This window comes from Poecilia formosa, unplaced genomic scaffold (assembly GCF_000485575.1).
Source record: "Poecilia formosa unplaced genomic scaffold, Poecilia_formosa-5.1.2 Scaffold205, whole genome shotgun sequence".
Classification (NCBI taxonomy): domain Eukaryota; kingdom Metazoa; phylum Chordata; class Actinopteri; order Cyprinodontiformes; family Poeciliidae; genus Poecilia; species Poecilia formosa.
Window position 1 is genome coordinate 144045 of NW_006800144.1, and position 21332 is coordinate 165376.

Below are 21332 nucleotides of genomic sequence, written 5' to 3' on the forward strand. Positions count from 1 at the left end.
AAATTCTTTTCCCACCCCGTAAGAACTGTTTTAGCTCATTTTGAGGAACATTTTGAGAAGTAGAGGCTTGCTCATCAATTTTATGATGCATGGATATTGACAGAAATAAAAGCGGTAGAGTTTTTTGTAAGTCAAGCAATTTCTGTTATACATAAACTGTTTTTGGTGCCTTATTTTGTGAATTTGAAAAATAAGAGTTTTGCATATTTTAGAAGACGTCTCCTGCAAAACAATAACAAAAGTAGGTTTGAGTCTGAATACCGGAATCAGAACGAAGCTCAAATTAAGGCCACAAGCAAAAACTATTTTGTCCAACATTTCCCAGGCATGCTGTCCAACCCCTATTCATCTTGTTGACGTCTGCTGTGGGGAAATGATCAGTTTCATTATAAAAAGCAACAATGAAGACGCCACATCATTCCAGCTGAGCCAGCATTTTCGTTAAGTTGTTCTCACCATTTGCACATAAACTCGCACACATAATGCACCCATTGGAGCTGTGAAATATGTAATTAAGCTTGATCCACATTGTCCCAATGATCTGCACATTGGTAATTAAGTCTAATCTGTGCGTGTGTGTGTGGGTGTGTGCATCTCGTTGGTGTAAGCATGTATCCCCCCGGAGTTCATGAGGATGTGGATGTGTGAGGGGTTTCTTAATGTCATAAGGCCGGAGCAGCATAATGCCACTCTCCTGCCCAGTTAATTAATTCAAATGTCCACCTTTAATTAATTTCACAGGCTGGATTGTGACGTTTCCCGGGTAACAACCTGTGAGTGGTAAAATACCAGAACAGGTGTAATGTGTACTTTTGTATGTAAAAGTTCTCTGTAAATGAGCGAACAACGGCCGTCGAATGATTTGTTAAATCTATCAAATGTGTTCAAGTTGCTGCCAAACTGTTTCTCAGTTTGTTGGTGTGTCTTAACGAGCGTCGCTTGCATATTAACATGAAGCAATTTAATGCCTTTTCTGGTTCTGTCGCATTTATTAAGTATATATTTCATAAGTGTTACATTTGAGACCTGCGTGTAGAGCAGTTGTCTAATGATCAGAAGGTTGTCGGTCCGATTCCAGCTTCATCCTGTTGCATGTCGATGTTCTCCTGGGCAAAGCACTTAACCCGAAGTCCAAGATGTGATGCTAGTGTAGCGTTACATGAGTTCAGTCCATTTACAATTTGGTGGATATGAACAGCGCATCTGGAAAGTATTCACAGCGCTTCACTTTTTTTTTTCTTTTTTTTTTTTTTTCACAATTTATGTTACCGTTTTATGTTTAAGGCCTAAAGTCATTGGATAAATGACTAATACAGTTAAAGTCATTAATCGTATTAAATTAATGACTTTTTCTCATAATTCTACACAGAATTAGGCTATTATGACAATGTGGGAACATTTTCTAAGTGTTTATCAAATTTATTAAAAATAGAAAAACCAAGAAATCACTTGTGAATACTTGCGGAAATTTGATTTTTTTTTTTTTAAGTTTTTTTATATTAAAAAAAATTTGTAATAAACTATAAGTAGGATTTAAAATGTAGCGTCACTAGCATAGAGTAAATTACTCCTCCCAGCACGCACTTAGATCCTTATACTTAAACACACGTTTGACCATTTTGTGCTGAGGCTTCAATGCTTTGAATTCAGTCCAGGACTGCCCCCAAGTGGTCGAGCAATTGTTAGCTAAAATAATCCAAAAGTAGAACAGACTGCCATTGGAGCCACTTAAAACATTCAGCATTCAGAAGTGAGTTCACCAGTTCACATAATTGGTCACTGAGTTGACATATTAATGCTTACGAACATAAAAAAATTTTGAAGATAAAAAAAAAGCACAATATAAAACATCTACTAATTTTACTTTTAAAAACCAGATGAAGTCTTAAATTATTTGCTGCATATCTTGTCCTAGTATATAAGTGTCGAGCGTAGATAAGTAAACCACCTCCAGCCCCCAGTACCTATTTATAGAAACGGTCTGCGTAGACACTGCTGCCAGTTTTCATCAGGCCATATTAACTTGTCTCTACTCTCCTGTCAAAATGCTGTGACTCATGCTATGTGTGGTTAACATGTCTTATTCTCATGCTAAATTAAACTTTGCCTGACAAGGTGATTACACCGAGCAAACGCAAGAAAAGCTTTCAGAAAATACAGAAATCTGACTGCAATGTGAAACATCACTGTCCTGATTGTCCATTTACGTAATATTTGCCCTCATTTCTCCGCTGATGGTATCGGCAATTTTTTTTGCTGTAGGCTAGAAAACAAATTTGTCTGTACAAAACTATCAGCTCATCTGTCCAGTACGCCAATTACCACGCACAATCCATGACTGCAGGGGTAATGAGCTTCAAATATAGACGTCCTTATAAGCGCTTGTTTTGCGTGGGCTTCAGGGGACAGATTATGCATAAGGGTTTTAAAGTTTCTCAGAGGGATGAGACAATTACAGTGCAATAGGGAGCCAACTTTTTAAGTCTAAGAACTCAGTTTTGTACCAAAAACCCCTCCTGTAAAGTAGTTTATAATAAGTCTGCCAGCTATGGATGACTCTCTGCGTGTGTCCACTAAATCAGAAGTTAAATAGAGTGCTGGCAGACAGCTGATGGCCTTGCACTCAATGGTTACAACTATCTTTATGCCAGCAGTGCAGCATTTATGGATGTGGAGGAGCAGCCTGGAGCCAGAAGTAGTTATGGCAAAGGAAGAGAGCATGTGTTCCTCTTCAAAAATTAGTTTATTAAAGTCAGCATATATTCCTGGATGTCCCCGTGGGCAGATGTAGGTTGGTGTGGAGGAGAAAAGTCTTTAAAAATCCTAATAAATTTCATAAGTTCTAGGGCAACTGAGGCCCAGAAGGTAGCGTGGTCGTCTTCCAACTGGAAGTTTGTGAGTTTGACTCCAGCCAGGTGGCGATGTGCTCCTGTCTACTGTAAATTAGCCACGTCACTAAAATAGAGAAAAGTAATTAAGACTTTAAGTAGCGGTGGATATTTATCTATACACTTTATTAATGAGGGACAAGAAAAAGATTGTTCAATCCTGAAATGGATTTTTAGTGCAGATGTTTCGCTTCATATTTTTGTAGAGCATTATTACTCTGATTACTTACTACTAATAGTTTGTCCCCTCTCTTGGTTAATGCTGACCTTTTTACTATTATCCACATTAAATTGTAATTGCTTTACAACTAAACTGTGAATTAATGGAGGGGGTCATTTCCTTACTCCATTATTTACGAGCCTGGAGAATTGCAGTATTGTCCTGTTGAATCAAAAATACTTGTACGTCTCCTGATCATAAAATTTTTATCGTAAGTGTAAAAAAGCATGGTTACAAAGCAAGTTATGTTGCGGTATTTATGTAGTTGTCTGATTTTTTACATTTTTTGTCTCTTTCAAAGTGCCAAAGTATCCGTATTTAATAACACATCCGTTTTCATACAATGGAGGCTAACAAAGAGCAGTTCTTGCTGAAGCTGCGCTTCCCCCAGTTTATCTGACGACTGAAACTCTCAGGAAGTAGAGGCACAGCCTGGTCTAATTCAGAGGCAGCAAGAGCATTGTGTTGGAGTTTGGGTCAAGCGATATCCCTTGTAATGACAGTCTTATGAAAAAATCTTGGACTTGACACGATGTGACTCGACACACCTAATGAGGTGGCCTTTTCCCCCAGTCAAGCTTTGTGATGAGCGGATTTGTTGTGGCTTTTACATGATGTGACCTACGAGACAGCAGCTGGACAGAGGGATGGCATAATCTTTGAGAACAAGGTATTAATATTCCTATTCGTTTCCTCTGTTCCCGTGTCTCCTTTGAAGGGCCAAAGTGACTTTGAGTCTCCTGACATTCTAACAAATGCTGTTAAATGTTAATGGAGACTATTTTTATGTGGGTCGTGGCCCCATCTGGTGCATGTGTAGAAACCAGACACACAAGAATTTAGAAATATGGTGGTAAATATGGAAATAAGCGAAAAATAATGCAAATATTTTAACATATATTATTGCAATAGATTGGATGGCAAAATAACAGAATAAAAACCCAAGTATAAATACTTAAAGTATATTTTTTCTTTAAAAAAATTAAGTCAAAAATATTTATTTTAGCCGCTCTTGAAAGGGGTATGTGTGTTTTCAGGGCACATAATTCCATTTTATAGCATACTCAAGAAACAATGTTAACTTCAGTTGTTATAAAAATACCATAAAAGGAATTTGACTTAGAAATTTAACACCTTGAATTGGGCCTATGTCTTTAAAAACTTTCTGAAACTCTGCCTTTAGGAAGTTATTACAACGTCGCTCCTTTATGAACTCTAACAATGTTTTCACCAGTGTTTCCCTGAGAAGAAGCTCATATGATGAGCTCAGCAGATGTGCAGTTCCTCCAAGTGTTAGCTAATTACTGCTGGCTAGTCTGAAGGAGCTGAGAAAGAGAGTTGCAGGATCCCGAGGAGGAGCTGAGTCTCGAAGGCGGGGCTAGGTCCACTCGGGCGTTTTTCCACAGCTGAATGGTTGCCACGGGAGATTAAAGGATTTCTCAAACATGCATCCGAGAATCAAGGCAACACTCCAGGAATGTATTTGATGAGGGAATGACATCATAACATGATGTAAACCTGTAAAGGTCTTTTTTTTTTTACATAATAATGCCCCGTTAAGTAAGTCTGTTAGGCTGCTGAAAGTTAAACTTTCTATTCCTCTGTTTTTATTTAATGTCACTTTTACTTCATTTCCAGTGGCTGCTTTGACTTTTCATTTCATCTGACATGCTCTCTGCAAGCATCTGCACAGAGTATTTTTATTTTTTTTTATCATCTATCCATTTCCACAGCCTGATGGTTGGGAGATTTCCATGCCCAGCGCATCACCTGCTAAAGGCAGCCTGCTGTCATAATCAAATATGCCGTGCATTTGTTGAACTTCTTTAAGGTAGACTGGGACATTATACTGAAAGAACAGTAGGAGACGGATATAATGAAAGGTAACAAAAGACAGAGGCAGAAAAGTTTCTACTGAAACAGTTGAAGCTTGTGAATTTACACAGCAGAGTGGATGAGAATATAACACCACCAATTATTTTTTTACCTTCCCATCCCCACGTAAACAGAAAATAAAGTCTCAGTTTAAGCTAATTCATTGCAGAAATGTGGGAAATCTTATTGTTGCTGAACAAATGTTGAGGTAAACAACCCAACAACATCCAATGAACACTGGGTTCATGGGTCACACATTGCTGTCAAGTGATTTTGCACCACAGTGATAAACTGAGGGGCTCAAATGAGAGTAAATTTGCAAATGAATCATTCTCAATCAAAATTTACTTCAATTGTATTTCCGCCCCACAACAGTTGGCATTTCATTCACATTAAATGTTTGTCTTTTGATGTCTAATTCACATTATTTCTGGATTTTATTTTACGTCTTGTTTCTGAAAGCCGTCACCTTGACAGGACAGCTTTACACCCACACAATGAGTGCGCCGAGCATAAATAAAACACGCCGCTCTCTTTACTTGATGCAATAACAAATAAAAGAAGCTGGCATAAATAAAGAGGCTCTTATTTGACAGGAAAGCAGACAGCATTAGCTTTGTGACATGCAATTAAATTAGGTTTACCTGACAGTTTGACTTGAAAACAGTTTTTTCACCCATAGAGGAAAAAGAAATAGTACGTCAACGAAACCTGGCCTTCATTCGTTTTCCAGAGCTGGAAATGGAAATAATCTGAAATAATATACTAATGTGGTCAATAAAAAACACTTGAAATATTACTTGTAGGTTTAGAGACCTTTGAAGCAGTCAAAGTTATGATGCTAAATGGGAAATCAGCAGACTTGGAGTCTCTAGTGCAAAAGCAAAGACTCCAGGCTTGATTTAGACTTTTCATGTAAAAACTCAAGATCTGGGATTAAAATATCTTAAACTATCTCATATAATCCAAGTTGAAAATAACCCCCTCAGTGCATCTCATTTGAGTAAATAATGAATGTTGTCTACTTTAAGTATTGTTCATGGAAATGACTGTTGGTCATGTGATGCAGAATAAGTACTGGGTTCTTTGTCATGCTTCTCAACACAGAGTCTCGCTCTGTATTCGATCATTTATCACGTTTTAGAGCAAGTGCACTGATTGGTTTTTAAGAGAAGATTGATTAACATTGAACGTTGCAAATCCTACAACTTAAAAACTAAAAAAACAAACCTTCTAAAATAAAAGCCCTATATTTCAGACTTTCAACATTAACTGATATTTACTTGATTCTAAAAAAATGTTTTACGGGATAAACAGACCTTACTACTTTCTGAAATAACACCCAAAATGTAAAAACTGCTTTTTATGTACTAAATTTAACAAATGAACACAAATTAGGCTTAAGAATAAAAATCTAAGCTCATACGCTACTGATGTTCTGTGATACAAGCAGAGGAGATGCTGTTTATTTGTTGTGTGAATGTTAATTTCATCGCAGGCGTCAAACTCGACTTTGACTTTGAAAAATGACTCGTCATCTTTAATTGAACAGCTTTTACCCAGAGGTAAATATTGACTGGTTCTGCATGTTGTTTTGAAGTCACTTTATGTCTTTATCTCTGTGTTGAAGATTGCAAACTGAAGTCAGGAAAGGAAAGGAGGTTGATCCGGGTTTCAGGATTAAACAGAGTCACTCATTTCAACAAAAAGTTGCGTTCGAGGCTCATCGGTGTTGTTCTGTGTACTGCTGTTTGGCGTTTATCCGGCTGCAAGCTTGTGCCTAATCAATAGCCAACATGAGATGGACCTTTAGCTGCTATGTTGACCGACTTCTGCTCGAAACACAACATTGTTCGTTTCAAAGTCTCGGAAAGCTTCAAGTCGCTTTATACAAACGTGGTGGATACTGTAACTTATGTTACGACTGAACATTTACAAGGACGTTCTTGAGCAGCAGCAGTGGAATGATAACCTGTAAAAAAAAAAAAAGAAAGAAAGTGTGCATCTGTTCCATCTAGATTGTTTACACTCCTGCAAAGTCAAAATCAATACGGTTTGCCAAGGCGGCGACGGCCTAATGTTCCGTTAGAGCTGTCTGCTATTCAATTACAGCAACAGAGTCGGAGAAGTTTCAGCTAGCTCAGATCCCCAGAGGAGACGCGATGAGAACGAATGAGGAAGAGTGAGGGGCCTATCAATCTGAAACTGACAAACGGCACAGATAATGTTCATGCAGCTCTCTTCTTCATCCAGCCTCATAACGAGAAAACTCTTTGGCAGAGTAGAGAAAAAAATAAAAGAAATTCTCTTATTTTGTCATCAGGCACCAAAACATCCTTGTAAATTCTCCATATCTTGTACCACTTCTGCTCTTGTGTCTATGCATATGGTGTTCTTTACTGGAGTCGTGTGCAGCACAAAGTCGGCCCGACTTCAGGGAACCGGCATCGCCACCAGACACAGAAGTAGAGAAATACAGGGGATGGAGGTAAAAAAGGTCTAATGACAGAGGAAAAAAAGGGACATTAAAAAAAAAAAAGTCAAATCAAAAAGACAGAGAGACAGCAAGAGACCAGAATAATTGAAGTTGTCTTTGTGCCTCCTGTGGTGGCAACAGGTTGTCACAGGGTCCCTGTGGGGACAATTATGAGGCTCAGTGGCAAGAGCCAGTGTTTGCGTGTGTATGTGTGCAATTATGCGTATCACTGAAGAAAGACCTTGGTGGGCGTGAAACCAGAGGATAAGATAGAGAGGAGCTAAGAAAAAAGTAAAATAAAATAAAATGAAATGGTCTGACTTGCATCTCAGCCAACCTTCAAACACTATTCCACACAGATCTTAGCATGTGCTTTCAAAAGGAAGAAGGCAGAATGATAAAAATGCTGAATGAAACACTTATTTTAGATCTAAATAAATGCCTGCCGGTGGGGTGAAGGGAATTATCCTCCTCCTAAAATTACCCACCATGATTAGGAACCATCTGTCTGGACTGTTATCTTGCTCATTTGAAGTTGGCGTTTTCCTGATGGTTGCTTTTGAGATAATTTTCTTTCTTCAAAGTAAAACACGATAATGTGACTATGATAAATATTCTCAAAAAGACTTCTTTCCTTTTCATAAATATTTGTGGATAATATATTTTGTCGTCATAGACTTCTCTTAAATGGCATTATTCATTTGTTGGATCTTATTTCTGCTTTGTGCAAATGTTATCTGTTTTACCTCCGTTCAGTTTTGTGTGTTCAAATTTGATGACTGTACAAGGTTTTGTACCACAGCTATCAATACATTTCTAAGAAAAAAAAAAAAAAGAGAAAGAATCAATAAAAAAAATATTTGAAAACAAAACATCATCTGATCATGTCAAAGTGAAGCTATTTTTTCTATGACATCAAATGACAGAAATCAGGCTGATGCGTCCTTCACTCCACAGTTATCCTCTCCACGTTCTGTGAAAAGTTTAGGTTGACATATTCTTTTTTTTTAAGCTGGATTTCTAAACACTAAGTTGCGATATTCCAGATACACTTCACACGTAAGCAGGTAGATTATATAAGCTTTCTTCAAACAATAAAAAAAAATCTCTGAGGGTTCTGCCTCAGGTTCTCGTTGTCCTTCTCTGACAGAGAATCTACCGAGATGATAAAAACCAAACGGCACCTTCACTCAAATCCAGGATAATAATTATCTGGTGTGTGGTTTTCTTTTTATGTTCTACAATTTATTAAATTTCCCTGCAAGGGTTTTAAAGCAGCAATATAATCCACCACCAAACATGCATAAATGAAAAAAACTATTATGAATCATTGCAAACATAATTTCTAAGTGTTTTTTTTTTATGTTTAGTCTTTTTCACATTTTTAAGAGCCTTTTCTTCAGCCTAGATTTTCCTACACCGATGATTCCTTGCATTACATAGATACAGTCAAGTTCAACCTGTTAGAAAGATGGTTCCACCTTTTGCCATTAAGTCAAATTACATGGTTGAGACTAGGGTTTACACACATGGCCACGTATGTTGGTAAAAATAAAACTTCATGCATTTTGGTCTATCAACATTAAAACTCCAATATAACTAAAAAAATATTATTGATGAAAAAGATAAAAAAAAAGATTAAAAAAAAAACTCTGTACCAGTATTGCAGTCTGCGACAAAATTTGTCCCAATATAGCCACATTTTAACCTTCAAACAGGAAGTTATGGCTGTTTTTGAAGTAATCTGATTGGCTGACCCAGATTTCACCTCACACTGCCCCCTATGGGTAGGGCATGTTTAAAACAAATGCTCAGAAGTGGACTTGTGTGAATTCATTTGGATGAAAACTTCACACATGTACGATTTGTTTTCTTTTCTTAACGTGACAGAGATATCGAAGGCCAGAGGCTCTAAATGAGGTGTGTGTGGTAACGTACTGCGTTTGGTTTTCACCAAATGGAAAAATTTGGTGAAAACCAAATTTTTCTTTGATGGGGTCAAAGGTAAGTGATGGGGTCTTACCTTTGACCCCATCACTCCAAATGACTTTGTTCTAGAATTTTGTGGTGCATGTAGGTAACATCCGGTAAGATATAACACAGTGTGAAATAAACAACTTTTCAGAGCTGAAGGAAATTTTGGACTCATTACCCTCCTTTTAAAAAGTATTCTGAAACAGAAAACCCTTTTTTTCCCTCCTTTCACTTTCATGTTTTCCTAACACTTTTACTTTCTTTTGACCCCCTTTCCTCTACTATTTTACCCACTCCTGTCTTCCTCACAATTATCTCTCTCTTCCTTACACCTCATCTCTTTCAACCCACCTAGCCAATCTAATTTCGCACTGTGTCGCTGTTGTTGTTAGTGTGTGTGTGTGTGTGTGTGTGTTTCTTTTACTCAGTGTTCTGAATTCATCTCTCCCTGGGAGTCACAATGTTCCATTTCCTTCCACATCGCTTTCCTTCAGGATGGCCTCGATTACATAAAATCTACATCTGCATCTAATATGTGTGAGTGAGACATACCTAAGATGTCTCATTGCATTTTCACCCACTCTTCTAGAACTTATTTTCTCAAAAATTAGAAACCTTTTCATTTTGGTGAGTGCTGCTGCCGTTTTAGCAGCACTCGCATACTAAAAACCTTTTTCACAAAAAGTGGTTCCTATTGTTTTCTTTCGAACAATAAATCAAGCTAATGTTGGCTTACGCTTCATCATCTTAATATAAATGTCCCACTAGGTACTAAGGGTCACGTTTGAATTCTGTGAGATGTCTAAAGTTTCCGTGAGGCTGGTGGGATTTGGAAGAATTGGTTTAAAAAGTCTTAGAAATCTTTACAAAAATCTAGCAATTACTGTTAGAGCTGAAAGAGTTCAGTGGGCACATCCACAAGTAAATTGCTTTTTTTGTTGTTGCCTTGTAAGGCAATAAAGATCAGATTTATGCTATGCTTTATAAGCAGAATGCCACGGTTTTAAATCCTTAATCTTGGTTAGAATCACAGGATCCAGAACCAAAAAAAAAAAGAAGAGGAAAAGCAACGTGGGGTAAACCTTAGACGGGTCACCAGCCTCTGCTTTTATAACATTTCTCGTTTGTTCACGAGTTTGATAGTTTTTTTTTAAGCTCTCCGTGTAATTTACTCGCAAGAGTAAGACTGTGAATCCAGTTGCAAATCATTTTAACATGTCTCCAGGGTGTGTTCTTTTCAGATAACTAAAGACTCTTCAGTTGTTCATTGCTACTTTACTCACAACTGTTTTGCCAAAACACAGACTGATATATAGTGTTTTAACAAGATGTCTTTCTCTGAAACAGCCACAGACTTGAGGCGTTTCCTGCCTACTTCTGCCTCTTTACTCTTCATTTCATCCTCATCTGAAAACTCCACTAAGACCCATTCGGTTTGAAGCACATTTCTCTCTACAGCCTCTCTCTCAGATTATTTTTCATCAACTGTGTGCAAGTTATTCTCAAATCTTTAAATGGCAGACCAGGAAGCTGTAGTTTGTGGCACTTTTCCACAGAGAGATGATCTTTTCTGCGAGACATCTCTAAAGTGTGTTACAGTATTATGTTTAAATCAAAACAGAGCAGGAGGGCTGGGTTGTAAATTGGTCTATCAGCTACTGTCTGCTGACAGACGGAGCAGATGAAACCAGAAAATATTTACTGTAAATTGGGAAACGCAGAAAAATGCAGGCACACAATTATGACTGGTAAAATGAATAACACAGATTACTTCTTTGTCATGGCACCTGTTAGAAAGTGAGCAGAGTTGAGCTGAAAGTGAACGTTTTCTCTTCAATGTTGACATGTTAGGAGCAGATAAAGAGTCCGACCAGGAAGAGACTGGGTTTGCTGCACAACTGGGTCAGAACATCTCCGTAACTGAAGTTCTTGTGGGATGTTTGAGCCTTTGGCGGTCAGTATCCATAACAAATGGGCTAAGGAAAGACGCACGGCTGGTGAAGGCTCATTGATGCATGTGAGGAGCAAAGGCTGACCCATTTGGTCTGATTCAACAGAGAAGCTGCTTTAACTCAAACTGAATATTGCTGTTCCTGATGTAACGGGTATCAGATTACTTGGGGCATGGCAGCCTGTTGCATAATTGCAGACCAGACATCAACAACAGAGCCAGTAATGAGGACGTGACCAACTGAACAAGAGCACTGAGCAATGAAAGAAGGTGCCATGTAAGAAAACAGCAAGACATCAGAGGCGGTGTGATGTTTTAGCTAATCGTCAGCTGTACAATGATTGGCCAATGATTGGTGCACGTTACTTTGACCTAATCATTGTTGCAACCCTTGTACACCTTTCGTGGCTTTGGCCTGTTTCAGCAGGAGAAATGCACCACCAAGCAAAAATGTTTCAAAAGTGGTTTAAGAAGCATAACACATTCAAGATGTTGATTTTCCCTCCAGGTTCTCAATCCAGTTCTACATCTGTAGTATGAGCCTGATCGATGAAGGTCCCATCTCCCAACTTACAGGACTTCAAAGATTTTCTGCTACTCGCTGCTACAGCACACATTTACAGGTGTGGTGGAGTCTTATCTTTGGGTGGGTTAAGGCTGCTTTGACAACAAGGGAGGGGGGCAGACACACCGTTAAGAGTCAACAAAAGTGATTCATTCAAAACTAATATTTGGCAAACGTAGTGAATGATCGGATGGATTAATTGGACCAGTGAAGTTATTTCCTAGCTCAAAAACAAGGCATAAAAACACAGACAATACAAACATACAGCAAACGACTTGTGAACATGAACACACTGTTGCAGAAGTCATCTGAAATAAAGAGTCGTTTGCTGTGGATGTCGTCTTTTCTTCCTAGACCAACGACAATTCTCATTGTGTGTTATAACAATGCATAGTAATGAAAAGTATCGTGACAAACATCAGCTTTATGCCTTTTGAAGCAGCTTTAACAAAAGAGTATGAACATGAGAACACGCTCCTTCAGTGATCAGACCAAGGACACATTCAGACAACAACTGATGCGTCTGACTGGGAAACATGCCGCTGCATTCACACCGAGAAACTCAGACAGGCAGCGATTCAGACTGCAGAGCAGAGGCACACCGACATGCACTCTCACCCTTCGAGACTGGATCTCTTTGACGTATAAGGGCAACAAAAATTCGGACACCCCCTCCAGTCGGATCCCTTCTTTGGTAACTCGCAGGTTCCCCATGCCATCCTGAAAAAGACAGAGAGAGATTGGCGAGGTTAAGATAAAAACAATTGTTACATATGTACACTTTTTGCATTTCTACATGGTAATAATAATTTAAAAAAAATCTTGGTTTTCTTTACCAGTCTATGTTTAGGCTTCGAAGTTACGTGCAGAAATGGTAGCAGAGGAGCATTTAAATAAAAACGCTTAAACAAAAAACTAAAGTGCCTCAATAAATAAACTTATTTCTTCTCATCGATTTGGAGTTCGTCATGTTGTAGTTTAGATAAAATAAAGTTTCATATTATCAGGTAAAGGCATGACCACACTGATGGAAAAAACCCCCATTAAACTAGTAAAGGAAGCATAGACTACACAACTTGCTTTCAGTCATTGAACTCTAAAGTTATTGAAGCACAGATGGAAGTTATGTGCTTTACAGCAGCATTTGCAATACATTGGTTTGCTCAGTGGGATAAAAGCGGCTTTGTGCCGGTTCGTGACCAGTTCTGCGGCGTTTTACAGATTCCACACGAGTGAATGCTCAAGAGATTGTTGGATCAGGCTTACACGGTGAGATGAAATTCCTTTAAAACAGTTATGTAGGGCATTATGAAAGCCGGGGCGTTTACACGGTGGCAGCTACTGTACCATATCCGATCTGCGCTTCTCAAAGTCACAGAGGAGGCGGCGCAGTGAGAGTGGATGTGCAATGGCTGCTCTAATGCCAAGTTAGCCAAATGGCCGAGGGGAAAAAAAGCATTTTGAAATAAAAATGTGATTCTGAACATTTCTGATGCCTCTGACATTTGTTTTTGTATTAATATAAAATGAAAGTGAAGGTAGTTGATAATGAATGCATTTGCCTTCAAATGGAGTCTGCATTCGAATTAGTGATGCTTTCTTTGTTCCCGTCTCTTTTTTATGATCACAAATATCGATAAGACCTTCTTCAGTTGTGCAATGTGCCAGGAAATTATCAGGGTTTTATTAGAGTCAATGAAAAACAACAAAAATATATGTATTATCATTATACGATTTCTTCATATTATAACTGTGACATTTTACAAATACAAACTTTTGTCTTAAATAGTGTAGAGCAGTGGTTCCCAAACTTTTTCTCCTGGGCACCCCCCATGTATTACAAATAGCTGTCTGGTTGAACGATGTGTGTGTGTGTGTGTGTGTGTGTGTGTGTGTGTGTGTGTGTGTGTGTGTATGTGTGTGTGGGTGGGAGGGGGGTAAGAGGAATCTTAGAGACTCCCTGTCTCAACTAGTTGAAGCTCTACAACAGCAAAAGAAAAAAACAAATATATGCAACTGTAACATGTAAAAATCATTATAAATGCCCACTGAGAATTAAAACCGCTGAAACAGGAATTAGAAATTAAATGAATTTAAAATGAGAATTGAAAAGTTAAAAGCAAAGAAATTCTACTACAATTTAGAGACCATGTATAAAACCCAAAAGGCTAAAAACAAACAAACAAAAAAAACAAAAAAACAACAAAACATCAGACCTGGATTAAAACAGTGATGTGCGGTTGGGGAGTCATCATGGAAAAATAAAATCATTTATAAAGATATTTTCACCCTGTGGTTTTTACTATAAAGTATCTATTTTTTCATTTAATTTAACCAAATCTGATTATTTTTTTCTTCAAAATCGCAGAATTTTTCACATTTTTCCATTCAAATGCTCAGAAGCGAAGCCGGTGAGGCAGCAGTGAGCTGAGCCTCACCTGGGATTGCGCAACCTCTCGCTAACTGCACCGGTTGCCATTCTATGAGAGCATGCTCCTCCTGTCTGTACGTCGCCAATAAAATGGTTAAAACATTTAATCTATGAACTGATTTTCCATAATTTAGCTTATGTATTTAATGTACTGTGTTTTTATTGTCACCAACTGTGTGTGTAACGTGTTTCGTGTGCTGAGGAGCGATCAGAAACGGCAGAGAACAGATTAGAGGTGACGCAGGCAGTTCTCTTGCCTCATCGCTGGGGGCGCTCATGATCCCAGACATTGTGACTCCACAACTGCAGAGTAAGAGACGGTAACAGCGATCTAGCCATACAGTAGCTGTGCTGATACAGAGAGCGAAAAAGACGTGGTTTTGAGTTGTACTGTAATGGTTTCTCCCTTTGCTGTTAAGCACAGCAGGAAATTAATAATATCTACATGTCTAAGTTTGATTGAGATAACGGAATTATTCTGCGGCGGCGCGGCTGAGCATCACATGTTAAAGAATCGTCTTTTTTCCCTCCAGCATTGTACGCATGCGCGAAATTTCCTTATGTAAACAATAACATGCAGGGGTCTGGATTTGTAAATCCGATTATAATTAAGTCGGTGCCTGACCAGATATGAACCTCACCGCACGTCACTGGATTAAAACTATGCAGCGATTTAATTAACTGTACAGCAAATAACAGGCTCAGTTTACTCAGTGTCAACTGTACCGATCAGCCTTGGTAGACAGGAACAGTTTGAATAACTTTACAGCAAAGTGTGTTTCGGATTCTCAAATTAAATCAGGCACTTGGTTCAACAATAAAAAGGCCTTTACTCTCGGAGATGCCAAGAAACACAAGTAATCCTGTATTCTGAGAACATTTCATCAAGCTATTTTCACTCAGCCAAGAGAAAATATGAGAGGTTTTTTTTTTTTTTTTTTCCCTGGTGTCAGGTCTTGACAAATCAATGAACAGACGTCACTTCTTAGACTTCCTGCCATGTTGGGTTTTCAGATATGCTCTCATTTACTTTAAGTGATGTAAAAACTCCCAATCAGTGCCTGCCAAATTCAAGCAAAGGTGGCAAATACACGAGTAACTGATATTGATTTATCTGATTTGAACTTTTGGGAACCTATCAGGGTAAAGAAAACCTGAGCATCTAATAAACTCTCAGCAATTTAGACAAACTAAATTCCAGGCAATGTGCAGCTTTTCCACACACACACATTCACATTTGAGGAAACCAAACTGACAGTGTCTGATCAATACGAGGCTTTTCTGGTGTTGTTACATCTGCAGCCATTACTCTGACAATATAGTGGAGGCATGGAGCTTATTCAATAAGCAATTACACATCAGGCCCGGGGAATCTCAAATGAATCCACTCACTGTAAAATGAAAATACACTCATAAGATGAAACCCTACAGCTGGACGTAAGGACAAACGGGAGACTCCGGCTCAGACCGGCTCACTCCAGAACCCACTGAAGTGTAGAAACAAAATGACTCAGGCTGTTTTACTCCACCTCACTGCTCCGTCGCCCAAACGTCAGTCCAGCTCAACACGACGGCCTTCCTTTCAACACTCCATCTCACATACCGATCATCGTTTTGTTTAATTTTTTTCATCTATTTCACGTCATTGTCATGTATTATGTGAAAAGGTCCCTGAATTTGCGTGGATAATGTAGACTGGATTTCTTGCGCTGTGTTATGTAGGTTTTGAAGAAAAATAAAAGAGGGGAAATCTGTTTTTATTTTTGTGTAATAAACACACAAAACACTTTTTGTGTTCATTCAATTTCTTAAATTTATTCAATTTATTTGAATAGTGTGTTATTTTCTGAAGACTTTGTGTCGCATCATGTTACCACTGACTGTAGTTCTACTCCTTAATTGAGGAAACTGACCTTGATGAAATATGAGAGATGATGACCGCTTAGACAAAAACAAGCAGCCTCCTAACTAGTACATATGAAATAGTCATAAAATTTCATTTTGCTATGGTAAACAGAGCGGATCATATGTTTTTAAACCATTTGTTGTCAAATTCCCCAAGATGGGTACAAATCGACTTATTGTCAGTACAAAACATTCAGTGACAGACGCCCACGTTTTGTACCTAAATAGTACAGAAATGGCAAAAACATGCAACATTATTACTATTTCTTTTCTCACTGTAACATATTTAAGCATCTGGTAAATGTCTGATACTGGAAGCATACATACTATGTGTAAATGATCTTATTTGACATTAAATGCTTCCTCTAATATAACACAAAAGACTGCTTCCACATCAACAAAAAATAACTACACAGTATATCTGTTGAGGAAATCACAGATTTTTTTTGAAAGTATGCAATAAAAAAATAGACATAGTGCCAGTTTGGAAAGCCATAACTATTAAGTAGCTTAAAGAATGCTCCAGATACATCTCTTGAGGTTATGTAAGAGGTAGAGTAGGAGTAGAAAACCACTTATTTCTCAGGATAACTGATGTAAAACACAGCTTTCCTGGAAAGGTGCAGTAAAGCCTCTTATTTACTGCCATTACAAAGAGTTTGTGGAAAGACGGACCAACAGGAGTCAGAGTTCTCCCTCTAACTTTACCTTGGCCTCACAATTATCCAAAACAACCACAATGCACACACATTCATGCACGGTATAGTCAGCATTCACACAGGCTCCTATTACGAACACAGCCAAACAGACAAAACTGAACATTTACAGTCACATCAAGATTCATTTTGAAAAGATTTTTAGCACTAATTAATATACTAATTATATGAAAATGGAACATATACAAACATACAAACACATATTTTCTTAATTAACTTTCACTTGGAGTTTAGAAAATAAAGACTGAAAGTCATCAACGTATCTAAAAGCAATTATTTGCTGTAGCAGGAGACTGTTGTAAAAAAAAAAAAAAAGCACATCTCTATAAATTTAGCATAGGAAAGGCAGCTCAAGGCAATACCCAAATAGGACATGTTTTGATATCTCTATAAATGGATCTGTGTGTGTGTGTGTGTGTGTGTGTGTGTGTGTGTTTGCGTGCGTGTGAATGTGTGACTTTGGTGTGTGCAAGGTCAACAGAGTTGGTGAGTTTGCAGACGTCCTCTTCAGTGTTGTTGAGATAATGATGGATTCCCCCATCATGGCGAGGTTAACTGGCAACCTGTCCTATTAGGTGAAAGGATGCCATTTGCAAGGTTACACACACGCACACGCACCCACACGCACCCCACCAATCCAGCCGAGGCATAGACATGTTTATCACCATGACTTTTAGATGTCCACACATGCACACTGATGTACATAGATGCACATTAGGCTCAATGTCTACCAGAGCTGAAATGTGTTTTAGGCGCCCTAAAATTTGGGACTGCGGTAATTTTTCATAAAATCCTTCATGTCAACACCAGACAACTACAGGGAAAATGAGGAATGGTGTCACCTTCCTCACAAAAAGAAAAAAAAAAGCATCTGGGAAAATGGCAGAAAGGACGCACTGATTAGGAACATAAAATAAATAAATAAATAAATAAATAAAAAACGTCCTAGTTGCATATTTCAGCTGCAACTTTTACTTAAGACATATTTACACACGACCACCGCTGATGTTTCTTTCTTGCCCTTTTCTCCAAAAGCACAGCAGTTATCAGTGGGGTGACATGGTTTGAATCTGAGAGGAGAAAAAAACTGTTTAGATGTGTAATTTATTTATCTAAACAGTTTTTCAATAGTACTAATAGCACTTAGTAAAATTGGTATTTCATCCCCGAGAGCACAACTAGTATTCTGGCTACACCCAGTTTGTTACGTTGCATACGAGTCAATCAATGAATCATTATTAATAGACACAGCTGTCTGAAAGTTTAAGACTGTTTTAAGCTCACCGATCCACAGAATCATTTTTCTTGAACTGTAACCTCTCTGCCATAGTGGCAGATCAAGGAGCCATCAAAGGACGTCAGAGACGAGATGGATCTCCACGAAGCTGGAGTGTTCTCCAAGATCATCAACTTGGAAGCTCGGTGATAACTGTTGTACTGATTAATCGGAAATGGAAGAAATATGAAAGTACCGTCTGCCGCCCTCTGGAGCTCCACCCAAGGTCTTTGCGTGTGAGAATGATCACGAGAAAATTGAGAGATCAGCTAAGAGTTACACAGGAGGAGCACGTTAATGAGCCAAAGTCAGTTGGACGACAGTCACCGATCGAAATGATTCAGAAGTGGCTTGGGAGGAAGGCCTGCAGTCACAGAGGACTAAACTCGAGCTTTGACATCAATCCGACCCTCGGTGTTTGGAAGACAATTAGCGAGTATGACCCGGAAAACCCCGTTCTCACAGTCGAGCACAGAGGTGGGGATATTATGATTTGAGGCCATTTTCCTTCTAGGGTTGGTGATGACCTCACCTCATTAAGAGGTTCCTTCACTGTCAAATCTGGGATGAGAAAGAACACACACAAAAATGTGAGTCTGAGCATGAAAATAACTCAAAGCACACTGCGACAATAACAGAGTAGCAAGACAGGGGGAAAAAAAAAAAAAAAAAAAAAATCAAGGTCATGGAGGCTCAAGACCAAAGAAGATTTTCTACAGGATCTCTCCAGAGGGAGCTGTGGCTTCACGCAACATCAGCCAAGAACCCTGATGGATTTAAGTAAGAATGCACCCATAAATCAGCCAGTCGACAAATTGGCCCCGATTTCCTTAACTTTGGAAGATAGGTGATCGGCTGATACTTAAATCTGAAGCCGATTTTATCCACCAACCTGATCTACCTGGGCAAAGGCCTAAAAACCAACCGCTGTCCTCTTTTGCTCTTCTGTGAGAGGTTTGACCGACAGACCACCAGGTTATGTCTGCAAGTTCTCAGTTAGCAAAGGTCAATCCGCTGCTGCCAAATCAGAGCCTTTCTTACTATGTTTAGAGACATTTCAGACAAAAACAAAAACAGGAAGACACTGGTATCGGCAGGTCAGTCTTTTTAAAGATCAGTAACTGGCCAGAAAACTGTAATCTCTGCGCCCCGAGATTTGAGGTTTCTGTAAAGTAGGTCAATTTCCCGGTTTGAAAACCTGATGACCAATGAAAGTGGTGTAGCTGCTGTGCTTCCCATTTTTACCAAAACTTTCATTTAATGCATTTTTTCCTGGATTAGTCTTTCTTTTCACACCGAAATAAAACAACCATCTATCTTTTATTTGTAAGTGAGAACACTTAACTAAAATCAGCAGGCGATCAAATGCTTATTTTCCTCAGTGGATGTTTGAAGATGCAGTCCCTTGTAGAAGTATTCCTTTGGATATAACATAGCGCATAGTTATGAACTGAAAGGGAAATGACAAGTTTCAAAATTATTTACAAATAATCAAAAAATTTGCAATTTCGCAAGGCATTGGACGGCTAAACAACCGAGTTGCCTGCATCTACATGAGATAAAATGCAAGTATTTCAAGTCAAACACTAAAATTCTGTCTGCCGTTAAACAGAACAAGAAAAACCTTTGCTGGAAATATGTGAATTATTTATGTCACGTTGATATTCTAAATTAAACAAACGTTCAAATCAAAAGATGTTAAATTCAATGTGCGCGCAATATCCCCCCCGAGGTCTCTGTGGTGAGCTTTCTTTTCTGGTGCTAAATAAAAAGATACCTGATGTGTCAGTTATCCCAGGGGGATAAATATTAACCTCTTCTGAGGCGGTTTGCCACTCTTTTGTGCGAGCCTGCAACCTTTCTCCAAAGCCCGTCTGACTGACAAATGACAGCAAAGACTTTCCTGATGCTTTGCTCTCCCCACACAAGCCACTCACCCACTCAAATTGGGCACAAAATCACAAAGGAGCATGTTGACAAGTGCAGTTAACATCACCTTGCTTCCACCAACAACTGTGTCCCACTTCACTTTTGTACCCCGCGAGACAGCCTGAGTGACAAATAACAGCAAAGGTCTAAACCCTTTTCACACTTGTACGCGTCTGCCTGCTTTGCTCCCGTCAATGCGCGTGTTCTTGTAAAAAGAAAATAAGTCTGAAACGTAAGGACTAAGGAGGAAAAGGAAAACTAGTTGTAAAGAAGAAGGTTGCTTTAATACAATTTAAGGCGAGGGCTGTTACAGAAACATACAGTTTGAGAAAACAAACTTTTTAACTGAGTAATTAGAAACAGTTCAAGCCAGGAGACTTTGGTACTGTGCTTTTACTTTAGGAGTTCAGCAGCATAGAGGTCTGGAAATAAAGGAGATTAGAGGCTTAATTTTCAGAGAATGCGCTGCATGCAAAGTAAAGTCTGGATACCCGTAACGTCCTTGAAACAAAAATCTGTTGGGTCAGAAGACTTCTCTAAAAAGGCATTGCAGAGCCGCACGATGCAGACAGTACTGCAGGAGCACAGCTGCATTCTGGGGGGAAAAAAAGGGAAAGGGAGTCTGACACAGAAAAATACCTGGAGAAGATTTTATACTCCCAAAGGTGCCTGCGATCATGGGCGGTCTGGCCATCTGGCATACCGGGCGTTTTCCCAGAGGGCCTACAGTCCCGACACGTCTTTTATTTACAGGGTCAGACCAGCCCACTGAACCCGTAGATCATCAGACTACCAACACCCGGCTGGTCCAACCTCATTCGACAACGGCTCCTTTCCTTTTTGACGTGTCTTTGTAATGCATTTTGCAGAAAGAAAAGTCTTGCTACAGTCAACCACGGCCTCTTGAAACATGCGAATGTTTTACTGGTCCAATCGTATCACAAAGCATCTTTTCCCTTTGGCCCCATGTGCCAGTGCGCATTGCAGTGTTTGAACGAGATGGAGAGGAAATGTAAAGGAGACACAGAGAAACTAGGAGAAAAAGACAAACGTAGTCTTCGAGCAAACACAGTCAAATGTGCCAAAACAGCAGCTTGGTTTGCCACAGAACCTGCAGTCGGACGGA

The 21332-nt window shown here is 38.9% G+C and overlaps 2 long non-coding RNA genes across 2 annotated transcripts in view; both read right to left on the reverse strand.

Moving 5' to 3' along the window:
• Nucleotides 1-12667, reverse strand: part of LOC103148417 (uncharacterized) — a 31093-nt gene extending 18426 nt beyond the window's left edge. Inside the window, exon 1 of the long non-coding RNA XR_477353.1 lies at nt 12568-12667. This is a non-coding gene — a long non-coding RNA (uncharacterized LOC103148417). The remainder of the gene's footprint in view (nt 1-12567) is intronic.
• A 2238-nt stretch (nt 12668-14905) lies between these two features.
• On the reverse strand, nt 14906-19740 carry LOC107838052 (uncharacterized). The gene is made up of 2 exons (XR_001664112.1): nt 19710-19740; nt 14906-15041 (listed from the first exon to the last, which is right to left on the reverse strand). It is a non-coding gene; the product is annotated as an uncharacterized LOC107838052 (long non-coding RNA).
• Between the last annotated feature and the right edge of the window lie 1592 nt (nt 19741-21332).